The 14,140-nt window shown below is 39.1% G+C and overlaps 1 protein-coding gene across 1 annotated transcript in view; it reads left to right on the top strand.

Moving 5' to 3' along the window:
• Positions 1-14,140, top strand: part of LOC132835936 (CUB and sushi domain-containing protein 1-like) — a 2,426,762-nt gene that overhangs the window by 1,010,613 nt on the left and 1,402,009 nt on the right. The window lies entirely within an intron of this gene.

Here is a 14,140-nt window from a genome sequence, read left to right as displayed (position 1 = left end):
TTCAGGAGCTATTTTGAATAGTAACTGGATCTGTTCTGAACTTACTGGTCTCCTTCTTAAAATATTATCGAGCTAAATTTTTATCCTTGGCCTGACAAAAGCTGAAATCCAAGATGCACAGTCTATTGTGCCTCACAGTGTTATATGGTCAACTATGTCAAATATACATAAAACATTATGGATACAATTTTACTGCTTTAAATTATACAATTTTAAGGATAGTTAAGTTTCAGGATTGATGACAGTATCTTATTGAACTGGAAAATTCAACAAATCATTCACATTGCTGCACTAGTCAATTCGGTCTGGGGATGGGGCCCCACTATCATTCAGGTCCAGACAGCACTGCTGTAGGCCATGTCTTGTGATTGCTGTCAACTGGAGAAAACATGAATAAAGCAAGTAAAAATAATAAGAAAATAAATACTTGGAGGAAACAAGGATTGATTAGGGCAGGCATGTTTCTTTTTTGAAGAATTAGTACAGGTTACATGGGCTGAATAGACATTTTCTATGCCGCACTATTCCATCCAAAATGCATCATAATTGTCCATGACAATCATTGCGGAAAGCAAGAGATAAGCACCCAGCTAAAGGGGAAATACAAAGGCTCATGATTTCTCTCCCTGATCCTGGTACCAGTTATGGATGTAAAGTTTGCAATGTTAGACCCTTTCTTACTAAAATTGAAGAAGTGACGAGATGACAATCTTGACAAAAATGTTTAAAATTATAACGGGTTATGTCAGAGAAAAAAAACAATTGGTTGTCAGTGAGGCAGAAATGAGAAAGTCTAAATTCTAAACTATTATTACAACGGATGGAAGGAGCGGTGATAAAATATTTTTTTACATGCATAGTGGGCCATATGTGGAATTCTCCAATAGAAACTAAGCAACAGAGGCAATTACATCGCTATTTTGAAAATAAGCATTGTCTTTATTGAGAAGACACGCAAAATTAAATGTGTACTTCCACATGCCTCCTTTGTGATGTGTGGTCTTGCTTGTAAAAACATTCAATACGTTTGCTACAATATTGTTATATACACGGGCTTACATTTTGCAATTTGACCTTAGCTTATTCTGTTTATTCTATTATTTGTACACCCCAGTCCAACACCCACACCTTCAAATCATTAGTTTATTTTGTAAACACCAATAGTACTTCAATGTCATCTGATTCTCTACAGGCCTTACCTTGCTGTCTTTAGTTGAAAATAGTGTCAGTTGAAATTAGTTTTTCATTATGGTCAGGTTATGACCCAAACGATCTAAATTCACATTTCTGGCTTTATGACCTTATTGAATACTGAATATGTCACAAATTTCAATGAGTATTTAGCCAGCTGAGTTCCTGCATATTAGCAATCAGGAGGAGGTTTTTTTCTCTCTCTGTTTTATTCCCTTCCCAAATATGACCTTGTTGTGTAAAAAATATATATTTATGTATACATTGAAGTAAATTGTTCCAATATTGGAACTAAATATGAAGGTGACTTTTGAGATTGTATGGAGCTGAAAATTTAACAAAATTCCCATATCTAAATAATTGAGAAATTTGAATACAACAACAGGTTTGAAATCCATATCTACATAAAAGTGCTGCTTGCTTAAGTTTTGACAGAAGTGAAATAAATACAGGTTGATTACTGGCCTGTCTATAAGCTACTGTATTTGATTTTAAATACTTAATGGCTCTTAGTTTGTGCTTTAACTCTGTATTAGAGAGATTATTTTGTTACTAATTAGAATATGGAAATGTTTTCTGACAAAATAGAGACAATGTCTCGGGCACCTGAGCAAAGATTTTAGAGACAGTGACAAGCTTTGCCTGTTACTTGTAATCCTGTGTCAGAGCATTTTCTTTCAGCTCCCAATTTATGTTCCTGGACCTTCTTATGACTTTCTTCTTTAGTTCCAGGTGGATGCAAGTAGATGCCTTATCTTTGGCACCGATGTGCTGTCCCATCATTTGGTGGTGGCTACTTAATTGTTCATGACCATTCACAGCTGAATATGGCAGGAATGCAGATGTTAGATCAGAGCAGTAAGCTGTGAGATCGGATAACTGTTCCTCACTTGCTGGAAAATTATAAAAACCCTTTCTGATACTACTGTGGACAATCCATCAGTCTATAACAGGTAGATTGGCGAGGATAAGTTTGAGTCCGTTTTTTTCCCTCTTCTTGATTCCCCAACTAGAGTCATAGTCATAGAGCTGTACAGCATGGAAAGAGACCCTTTGGTCCAACTTATCCATGCCGGCCAGATATCCTAAATCAATCTAGCTCCATTTGCCAGCATTTGACCCATATTTCTCCAAACCCTTCCTATTCATATACCCATTCAGGAGCCTGTTGTCATTGTATTGACTTCCACCACTTCCTCTGGCAGCTCATTTGGTACGTGCACCACCCTCTGCATGAAAATATTGCCTCTTAGGACCCTTTTAAGTTTTTCCCTTTACAACTATAGAAGAAACACTTTGGTTATCCACCCTGTCCATGCCCCTCATGTTTTAATAAACCTCTATGTGGTCACACCTCAGCCTCTGACACTCCAGGGAAAACAGCCCCAGCCTATTCAACCTCTCCATACAACCCCTCCAACCCTGGCAACATCCTTACAAATCTTTTCTGAAATCTTTCAAGTTTCACAACATCCTTCCTATAGCAGGGAGATCAGAATTGAACACAATATTTCAAAAGTGGCTAAACCAATGTCCTGTACAACTGCAACATGACCTTCTCTAACTCCTATAGTCAATGCATTGACAAATAAAGGCAAGCCTCCTTCACTATCCTGTCTACCTGCTATTCCACTACTTGCTGCAGGTGCTTTAAAGCAGCTGTGTCCTTTAGACTTGAACCCACTCTATCCCTATGTTCCAATCATACCCTTCCTATAATGTGATCAGAACTGCAAGCAGTACTCCAGTTGTGGGATAACCAGTATTTGATACAATTTCAGCATAACCTCTTTTCTCTTGTAATTTTTGCCTTGGCTAAGAAAGACAACACTTTGAATGCTGCCTGAACTGCTGTGCCCTTTCAGCACCACTAATCCAGAATCTGGTTTCCAGCATCTGCAGTCATCGTTTTTACCTCAAATATACTATATGCCTCATGAGCAACTTTATTTACCAGCAGTGCTACCTCCACAAATTTGTGAACATATACACCAAGATCCCTCTGATCTTCTGATTTCTTGAGTTCTGAAGAAGGGCCACTGCGCCCAAAACACAATTGTTTTCTCTCCAGAGGTGCTGCCAGGTCTGCCGAGTTTTCCCATCAATTTCTGGTTTTGTTTCTAATTTTCTACAGTTGTTCATTTTTTCTATCCCCAGTGACCTTTAATCCTTGTCAGGGTCCCATGATTCATTGTTTAATCCCTTGCCTTGTTAGCTCTCCCTAAATGCATTAATTCACACATTTCCAACTATTTCTAGTCTTCTAAGTGAAAGTAAGTTCTTCAGTTTGTGTTCAGATCCCGAGACTTGATTCTCTCTTTCTGTAACAAATTATTTGTTAGGTCAATGATTGATATGGATTGGTTTAAAAAAAAATTATAATGCAATATAAAACGTGGCGATTCTCCAAGTAGAATGAAGCGAGTAATGATGTTGCTATAACCTGCCTATACAGTTCGATCTCTTATTTTTGCATGTTTCCTCAACACAAATTTGCTGTAACGTGATTGATGAATTGGAGACATTGTTTCTAAAGTATAAACTTTTAAAATGTGATTGGCTGTAACATGATTACATCGCCAGCACTTTAAAATGCTGTTCCTAAAGCACAATTTTACTATGACACGGATTGCACAAGGACGCAGCCATCATATTACAGAAGAACTGACTGTACTGCATGTAAAACAAAACTTTTCACTGTACTTAGATACATGCAACAACAATAAATGAAATCAAATGATGAATTAATATGTTAAATTAATATCTTAAATTTCTGTGCAGTTGTATCCTCCCTACCTCTGTGCAAGGTTGCAAGTCCCATCTGCTTCAGAATTGTGGAGTAATATTTTTTGAACAGGTGATATTTAAAAAACAAACTGTAAGGTATTATAATTCAATGCAATTTACAGCCTGAGATGATTTTAGAGCCCAGGAGGAATGTCCTCCAGGCAGCATCATAATGAAGCTGTCCAGGAAGGGTGTCCTGCAGTCAGTTCTTGTTGCAAGGAAACAACTGCAATAGTAATATGAAAAACCTACAAGTTCATTGACTGATAAATAACTGCTTTGGGACTATCTGTAAATTGCTACAAATTAGAAGAGTATTAATAAGCAATAGAAATAAATGAGAGTGAGGAGCAGCATCATAAAGTAGCATAAATAAGCCAAAGGTGGGTAAAGGCAGAAGAATAAAGTTCATAACAGGGAAGTAAGTTTGAAACTATACCAAAGTATGGGAGGAGAGCTCAGTCCCAGGTGTTGTCTCGCCTGTGGGAAATCTTCTATGCTCCTGGCAGTCTGGATGACCATAAGTGAAGGAAATTAGATCAACATGAGCACTGGGTTTTGGAGTTTGAGTGTCAGCAGAGGCACAGCAGCATGTTTGAGGCTAAGAATTATATGGGATAAAAAGTTTCAGTGCATGGTCACCCTGCAGCTTAAGGAAATGCACTCAGAGTGAGAAATGCTGGCCACCAATCAGAAGATTGGTAGAAGGCAGATATTCAGGTTAGCCCCAGTGTGCGCTGCACTCAAGACATGATTTTCTGTATTGGTGAGACTGACGTTTCCTCTGGGAAATGCAACCAGCAGCTAGCTGCACAAGGGTGGAGCAGAAAGGGAAGGACAATACTATAGGTTGGAGATTCAACCGTGATGGATCCCACACATGTGTTTCTGAAGCTGCAGACATGACTCCAGGATGGTGTGTTACCTTCCTGAAGCCAGGGTCAAAGACGTCACTGAATACTGCAGGGTATTCTGAAAGAAAATTGTGGCTCAACCTGGCACCAACAGCATAGAAAGAAAGTGTGATGAGGTCCCGCATAAAAGAATTTAAAGAGCTAGGTGAGCTGACTAAAAGCAGGACTGCCGAGGTTCTACTCTCTGGATTAATCACAAAAACATGTGCTCATGAGTATAGGAATGGGTGGATAGAGCAAATAAATGCATATCTGAAAAACTGGGAACTAAACAGAAGGCTTTAGATTCTGGGATCACTAGGTTTGTTTCCAGGGAAGGTGGGACCTGCACAAAACTGAGGGGTTGCTCCAGAAACTGGTTAGGACCAATATCATTGTGGGGAGATTTGTGGGGAGGGTGGCACCAACAAGTGCAGAGAACCCTGGATGTCAGGGGATAAACAGGATTGGATAAGAAAGAAAAGCAAGTTTATGGGAGATTCCAAAGGGTTAAAACAGATTTGTTAGAGGAATCGAGAAAGTGCAGGGGGTTGCTTGAAAAAGAAATTGAAGAGCACAAAGAGAGGACATGAGGAAATACTGGTGGGTAACAATAAGGAAAATCCAAATCCATTTTATAAGTATGTTAGGGTCAAGAGAATAAGCAATAGGAAAAGAACAGGGCCCACTGGCAATCAAAGTGGCAAACTATATGTTGAGCTGAAAGGCACAGCTGAGATAATCAATGAGTTTGTTGCATCTGTATTCACTGTAGGTGTAGAAATAAGAGATCGACTGCATCATACTGAAAAGAATTAGTGGGCGTTGAGGAGGAGGTATTAGTGGTTTTAGCAGGCTTGAAAGTAGATAAATCTCCAGGCCCACATCCTGAAGAAAACTGTAACTATTTGACCAAGGCTTGGCTTTGTTTTAGAGTTTTGCTGTGAGCTTACGTAAAGTCCTTCCATTATGTTAACGCCTTTGCTCAAGTGGTGTACCCAAGCTCAGTCAAACTGCTAAGGCTGTCTACTTCCATTGGAATACCCTGTAACTCATAGGCTCCAATTGCTGCATTTTCCAGTGATAGATCCAGGTGCAGTTCTTTGAAGTTCTGTTGGATTTCATGTGATAAATGCTTTTGCATGGTTACATCATTAATCCCATATACCAAAGGGTCTCTCAGAATCTCATTAAAGGTTAAACTAAAATCACATGCCTCTGCCAGTCATCTTAACCAAGTCAAAATTCCCAATATGGATTTGCCTGATTTTCAACTTGCTAAGCAAAACTGAGAGCATCTCAGAATTAGAGGGGCCTTGGGATCATAATATCCCTTAACTAAATCCGTGAACTGTTGAAAGGTTTTAGTATCTGGTGCCTCAGGGAAAGATAGTCTCAAAATAACTGAACAAGGTACAGGTGCACACACTGTCAAAAGAATTGCTCAGTGCTTTTCCTCTGATCCAATGTCATTTTCCAAGATCTTTCCACACACTGGGCCCAGTGTTCAATGGCAAGATCAATGATTTAAGCTTCCCAAATAACAGCATGATACTAGAAGTGCTTATGCCTACTCAAAGACAACATTTATGAGCGAATTTATTCAGGAATGTGCTTTTCTCTTATTGTCACTGAAATAATGCTGCAGGGGCTGGTATCCTGACACCAAGTCAACCTTTATTTCCACAAGGTGAATCCTTGACATCGATCCAGCTCCCTCAGAGCCAGCTCTCAGGGTGAACTGAATCTCGCTTACTTGTGCTTTTTTTTTGTCAGCCAGGACTCCCTGATTGGGGCTATTAATCTGGTCCAGTCAGGGAACTCACATTCTTCGAGGCTCACATGGCTGACCTCATGATAATCATTACAGGAATAGATATTGTCCTCTGTTCGTATGATTGAGCGTTCAAAAGGCTTTGGTGTCCTCGAGTACCAGGGTCAAGGATGATCTTTGGGGCTGGGGAGGAAATTGGATTGGGAGAGGAGAGGTCCAGATGTCATAAACCATATTGGTACCAGTGCCCTGATAGAATTAGAATGGATGTTCTGCTCAAAGAATTGGAACATTATGAGCCAAACTAAAAAGCAAACTCTTCAAGGTGGTAAACATCACCATCAGTGCCTGGACAAGCTGGCATGGGGTTAATAAGTAAACGAGCTAAAGGTATGGTTTCAAGTTAGAGTGGGAAGATTGGGTTTCAGTTCCTGGGGTACTGGCACCAATGCTGGGGTAGAAGTAAACTGTTTTGAATTGAATTAGCTTTATTGTCACATGTACTCGCATGAGTACAGTGAAAAGTTTATAAGTTACCACTTACAGCACCATCTTTGTTACAGAATGGGGAAATGAAGAAAACAAAATTACATTACAGCTCGACACAGTATTACCATAGGTCAGAAAAACAAGAAGCAAAGTTACAAAGACCAATGTCACAGTCTCTCTCCAATGGCTCTCCACAGCAAATCAGCATAGGGGGCCTCCACATGGTCTGACTACTGCCTGCTACCATGCTCTGCATTGGGCTGCTGGTCACTGGTGTCCCTGCTCTGGCTGCTGGTCACCAGTGTTCCCAATATGGCAGCTGGTCACCAGTATCCCCCGTATGGCTGCTAGTCACCCTGCTCTAACTGCTCATCACCAATGTCCCCATACAGCCACTGGTCACCAGTGTCCCTGCTCTGGCCGCTGGTCAATGTCCCTACTCTGGCTGCTGGTTACCAGTGTCCCCAATATGGTCGCTAATCACCAGAGTTTTTGACCTGGCCGCTGGGTGCTAGTGTCCCTGCTCCGGCCAATGGTCACCAGAGTCTTTGCTCTGGCCACTGGTTGCCAGTGTCCCTGCTCCAGCTGCTGGTTGATGGTGTACCCACTCCAGCCTTTGGTCATTGGCGCCCTCACTCTTGCTGTTGGCGTTTCTGGCAACCATCCATCCTGCATCAGAGGCTGGGGGTTCAAGGCCAAGAGAAGGGAAGGAAGGGAAGAGAAAAGGAGAAACAAAGAAGAAGGACTGAGTGGAGCAGATGAGCTCTGGCTGGATTGCCCTACTCTACCGCCATCTTACCAGAAATCTGGAATAGGCTTTACTTTACCTATACTGGGGGTCAGTGTTCTGTTGAACTGAACAGGTAGTGCTGTAGAGAGGGCTTTAAACAATATGATGGGCAGATAGTTTGGGAGTGGGGAACTGCAGGCTTAGAAAGTAAAAAATGGTGGCATTGGAGGATAATTGTTTATATAGTAATACCGAGAGTGGGACAGGAAGAAACAGAATGTAGAAGCATATGAAAACAGCAGCAAGAAGGATCCAAGGGTGAAAAAAATTGTTAAAAAGGCAAAATTGATGACTCTTTGATATACTTAATATTCAGAAGAAAGTAAATGAATTAATGGCACAAATAGAGATTAATGGGTATGATCTAATAGCTATTACAGATGGATTGTTACAAGGAGATCAAAGGTAGGAAGTAAATATTCAGAATATGCCACTTTGCTGATAGACAGACAAGGGTACTGCAGAAATTTTGTTCGCAGGAGGTGGAATAAATACAAAAGCAAGAAATTAAATTGTGTCAGATGAGATAGAATCTACATGGCAGCATAAGAAATAACAAGGGCAAGAAGATATTGGTGGGAACTGTCTAATAGTAGCTGTTCCATTGGACAGAAAATAAATCAAATGATAAAGAGGACATGGAAAAATATGCCTTAATTTAATCATGTCTGAATCTAATATTCATGTAGATTAGGAAAATCAGGTTGAGAGAAGTAGCCATGAGAAAGGTTTTACGGAATGTATTCAGGACAATTTGTGACCAATCAGTTGTAGATCCAATCAGGGATTCAGCGATGTGGATATGGTAATAAGTGATGAGGCACATTTAACAAATGATCTCAAAGTAAGAGATCTATTAGAGAATAATGACCATTACATGACAGAATTTAGTATTCAGCTTGATAGTAAGAAACCTGGGTCTGAAACATTGAAGGCTTTATAAAAGTATACAAAATTCCCCAACTTGCCTATCCTTTCATACACAATTTAACAGAAAATACAAACAAGTTTCTTGTACTTCACTGTTCACAAGAACTATTAATTGTTACAAATAAATAGATTCTAGTTACACCTATGACCTGTTAATATGTATTTCAGGTAGTTAAAACTTTGATCCACTTATAAAACTCCCCCTTCGCACCAATGCAGATACAAAAGAAAGTGGATAGGATGGATGGAGGGAAAAACTGGGATGGTAGTTCAGAGGCCACTATTGACAGGGTTCACCGCAATGATTCTTTTTGAAGACCAAGACTTGCAACTCCTTGATTGCTCATTTCCAGGTACTTTCACTGGCTTGAAGGAGGCATACAGCAATAGGTTTTGCAATTTATCTAATCCCTGATTTATTGGGTAAAAACAACAGCTTGCAGCAACTGGTGAGGGAAAATCAACCGGCTTTCATCAGGCCTTAGCCTTTTTTTTTGCTGCAGAGATAAGGACATTACCTCCTCATCTAGAGATTCAAAGGTTCCTGGCTATACCATTCACACTCACAAGCTGTTCAGCTACCTGTGAGTCAATCACATGGGTGGTTGCAGCAGTAGGTCTTTTTCATTGAAAACTGGTTACAGCTCCACAGATCAATCAGCTACACAGTCCTGACCAAATCTCACCTTGTGCACATCGCAGGTTGTCCACAAGTGAACCTTCTGTACTGAGTGAACAAGCACAGTATAAACAATTCCTTCAATAATTGCTTGTAGCTAGCTTTTAAAAGTTGTGACAATTCCTTGCATAATCCTTGTCTGTAAAAAAACAAAACAGTTCTTTTCCAATGTCAGTCCAAAATTTAAAGTTAAAGTTAAAAAAAAAGTTTTTATAATTGGATGAGAGGCCAAAATAAATATGTACCTTAGGAGAATGAGGATGAGGAAATAATGGGGAACCAGCAAATGGCAGAGTTGTTGAAATAAATACTTGACATCAGTCTTCACATGACAAGACACCAATGACATTTGGAAATTAAATGATAACAATAACTATCACTAGAGGAGAAAAAGTACTGAGGAACTAAAGGCTCAGAGATTCCCAGACCTGATGGCGGACTTGCCAGGATTTTGAAGGAAGTAGCTATGGACATCATGGATCATCAAATTCTGGAAAAGTCCAGAGAATTGGAAGTGAGCCAACATCATACCTTCATTCAGAAAGGGAAAGAAACAACAACAAAAAAGAAGCAGACCAGTTAGCTTGACATCTGCCATGGGGCAAAAAGAAAATCTTACAGTCTATTTTAAGGATAGAATACGATGAAAAGGAGGTAATAGATGTATTTCGAAATACACACAATAATCAAGCAGAGTCAGCGTGGCTTCATGAAGAGGAATCATGCCTGACAAGTTATTTGAGGAGAGACCAGTAAATAAAGGTGAACCAGGAGAGTTAATAAAATGAGAGCCCATAATGTTGGTAATAACATGTTAGCATAGATGGATGATTAGCTAACTAATAAAAGAGAAAGTTAGGAAAAACAGGATATTTTCAGAATGGCTACCTCTAACTAATAGAGTGCCACAAAGATCAATGCTGGGACCACAATTATTTACAGCATATATGCACCTTCCAAACCCACAACCACTTCCATATGGAAGAACACGAACAGCAAATAAATGGGAAAACAATCACCTCCAAGTGCCTCTTCAAGCGACTCACCATCCTGACTTGGAAATATTTTACCATTTCTTCAGTATCGTTGAGTCCAAATCCTGCAATTCTTCCCTAATGGCATTGTTCATATCCTTACAGTAGATGGACTGCAGCAATTCAAACATGTACCTCACCACCATTTTCTCAAGGGCAATGAGGGAATGGCAGCAAATACTGCTCAGCCATTTATGAACATTTTGAAAAAATGATATGCATGATGGAACTAAGTGAACATTCACCATGTTTGCAGATGACAAAAATGGATGATCAGTCAATTAGTGAGGAATATGCAAAAAAGGGATATTAGTGATTTGGCAGATATAATGTGGGAAAATTTTGAGGTTATTCATTTTGGCATGAAGACTTGAAGAGCTGACTATTATTGAAATAGAGAACACAGTGGAAAACTGCAGCGCAGACAGATTCTGGGGTCCTCATGCATGAATCACAGAAAGCTAGGATTCAGGTTCAGCAGGTATTAGGGAAGGTGAATGAACTCTTGAGGGTATGGAATATAAAAATAGGTGAGTCTTGCTAAAACTGTCCAAGACACTAGTCAAGACTATACCTGGAATTTTGTGAGCAGTTTTGATTCCCCTACCTAACGAAAGATATATTGGTATTGGAGATAGTTCAGAGAAGGTTCTCTGGAGAGATTTTCTAATGGAGGTGCTCAACATGTTAGGCTTGCATCCAGTGACCACACTGAATATGAGATTCCTGATAGGCTAGACAGGTTGGATGCAGAGAGGTAGGTTTTGCTTGTGTGGGAGTCGAGGACCAGAAGGCATAATTCAGAATAAAGGGTCGCCTATTTAAAGCAGAGAAGAAGAAGACTTTTCTCAGGTTTGCGGATTTCTTTACTGTAGAGAGCTGTAACGCCTGGGTCATTAAATATATTCATGGCTGGAATAGACAGATTTTTGATAAGACATTTCAGGGCCATAGGGAAAGGCAGGAAAGTAGAGTTGAGGATTATCAGATTAGCTGTGACCTGCAGATACATTCTATTTTGCTCAAAAAGTACACAACCTGCAAGCAGCCAATGCAGGCTGTCAAACCATGTAACATTTTATAAATTCCTACTTTGAAAATAGAATCAGTCTGACTCAAGACTAGGATATAGACAGATCTAACCTCACACCTTTAGTACATTGCTTGAGCTGAGATATCATTTATTTCATAAAATCTAATTTATCTTGAGAATATGACTTCAAAGAAGTTCTGGAATTTACATATTAATGAACCAAAACATACAATCCATTCTAAAAGATGGAAGACTTAACAGCAATCTAGGTTTATTCAATACATCATCATTTTAATTTCATGACATTGTGATCTTTTGCTATAAATTCTGTGTCTTATGATCCCGGTCCACTAGTTACCTGATGAAGGAGCAGCGCTCTGAAAGCTAGTGCTTCTAAATAATCCTATTGGACTATAACCTGACATTGTGTGATTTTTAACTTTGTCCACCCCAATCCATTACTAGCATCTCCACATCATTAATTTCAATGAGAGAGGAGAATTAATAGACTGAATGGCCTAATTTTGCCACTATGTCTTATAATACTGAATAAACCAGATGGGTTTTTATGGCATGGTCACCATTAGGCTAGTTTTAATTCCCGATTTTACTGATTTCAAATTGTACCATCTGCCATGGTGCAACTTATCCTCTGTCCCTGGAACATTAGCCTGGGGCTCCAGATTACCAGTTCAGTGACATGACTGCTATATTGTTACTTTTCTTTGACATTTCCATTGGCTATCAAGTAAAATGTATTCAGTAATCATGCATGTAATGAGCCTCAGGAAAAATCGAATAATGTGACAAACATTCAGGTAATGTTTGAGGTTCAAGTAAAGGGCTTGTGTTCTCTGTGGCTGGCAGATTAAGGAATACAAGAACAGTGGTTGACAATCATGCTATAGGTTTGCCAAATTTGAGGAAATCTTAAGAGGCAATCATGTTTCAGCTGCTCCCTGAGTCGCACATGCCCATGCCTGAAGTGTGATAACGTAATCAATTTGATTTCACTTCATGGCTGTTAAACAACTTGTCGGAGAACAGTGTAACCTTCTCATCTGAGTCACGTGGAACATCTATTTAATATAGGTTGCCATGTTGCTGCTTGTGGATGAGTAGTTTGATAATGTTTCCTGTAATATGATTATAATGAGAAGTGCTTGTTTTTATCAGACTGCAAAAAAAAACTTCCTTATTGCAGCATCAGGAGCAACATTACAGATGAAACAACCTTTTATTAATCGAAATGGATATATAAAACTTAGAAATTACACCAATCCAAATTTACCAGGGGCAATAAACAAATATTATTCAAGCTTGAATGCCTTCAAATTAGGCTGTTTGATATTGGTGTGCAAACACTCCATGCGCTCTCATAGACTGCCTTTCTATTTTAAGGCACGCACCAGCCCATTGAAGATAAAAGGTTAACATTATTGTTAAAATAATGAAGAAAGGAGTTTGAAATTTTGTTTTGACAGATTTCCTCCAGATATTTTGCTTCTGCTTGGTACCAAACACTCTTGTAAACAAATTCTCGCTCTGAAAAAGTTGAAGTGTGAATTAATGCATGCAGTATATACTAAAATAGAGTTTCCCATGGGTTGAACTGAAATCCTTCCTACTATATTAAACTTCTGATTCAATAAGAGCCCTCTTGCGCATTTTGTATGTCAGAATATCCACCATTAGACTGTGTAACTGAGACAATGAACTATAATTCAGATTATTTTAATGTAAAAGTTCAAGGACAAAGTCAATGAAGTAGGTCTCCCTCAATTGTGAACAATTTAAATTGTGGCTCCTAATAGGCAAAAATAAAAATTAAGACTTAAATAACTCTCAGTAATGTCATTGTCTATAACAAAGTTACTTAGCGGGTTTTATTTGGTTGCCATTAATGTTTATGCATTCATCTCTCACACAATGGCTCCAGAAAATGATAACAATGAGGGAAAAGATTAGTTAGTATGTATCGTTGCCTGGCTCAAAGCTATCAGTCAGTCCCACTCCCCCCATCCCCACTTTTGTCACTTTCCCATTATAATCAAGGCTGCTTAAATCCCAATTTCATAAGCCTTTGTCATTGCAACAAAGGCACAACAGCACTTGGCTGGTTGACAGCATGATAACAGATGTCAGATTCAGATCCATGCATTTCTTTACAAAAATTAAAAAAAAACCTACAATAAATAGGTGTGAATAATTTCTGACCAAACACAGTTAACACCTCAGGTCACATAGGAAGCAAATGAATACCTCTGTTAAAATAGCAGGCAAAGACATTTCACATGCTGCCATTTAAAGGCTAATTTCAAGAACTGAGTTTTGGAAAGTACCCTTTATAGGATAGCCTGTCAGCAAACTGGCATTTTAATTTATCAAGTTTAGTTTACTGCCACATCGAGAAATGTTATTTCAGCTTTCCTGCTGATTGTGATCCTCCAGTTTTACAACGTTAAGATACCTCATGTGGAATCTGCCTGAAGACAAGAACGTTTCTGTTACATTATTTAAAGCAATCCCATCAAGTTCAA

The sequence above is a fragment of the Hemiscyllium ocellatum genome, chromosome 3 (genome assembly GCF_020745735.1).
Source record: "Hemiscyllium ocellatum isolate sHemOce1 chromosome 3, sHemOce1.pat.X.cur, whole genome shotgun sequence".
NCBI classification, from domain to species: Eukaryota; Metazoa; Chordata; class Chondrichthyes; order Orectolobiformes; family Hemiscylliidae; genus Hemiscyllium; species Hemiscyllium ocellatum.
The sequence above is the reverse complement of the archived record's forward strand: the minus strand, read 5'-3'. Positions and strand labels throughout refer to the sequence as shown.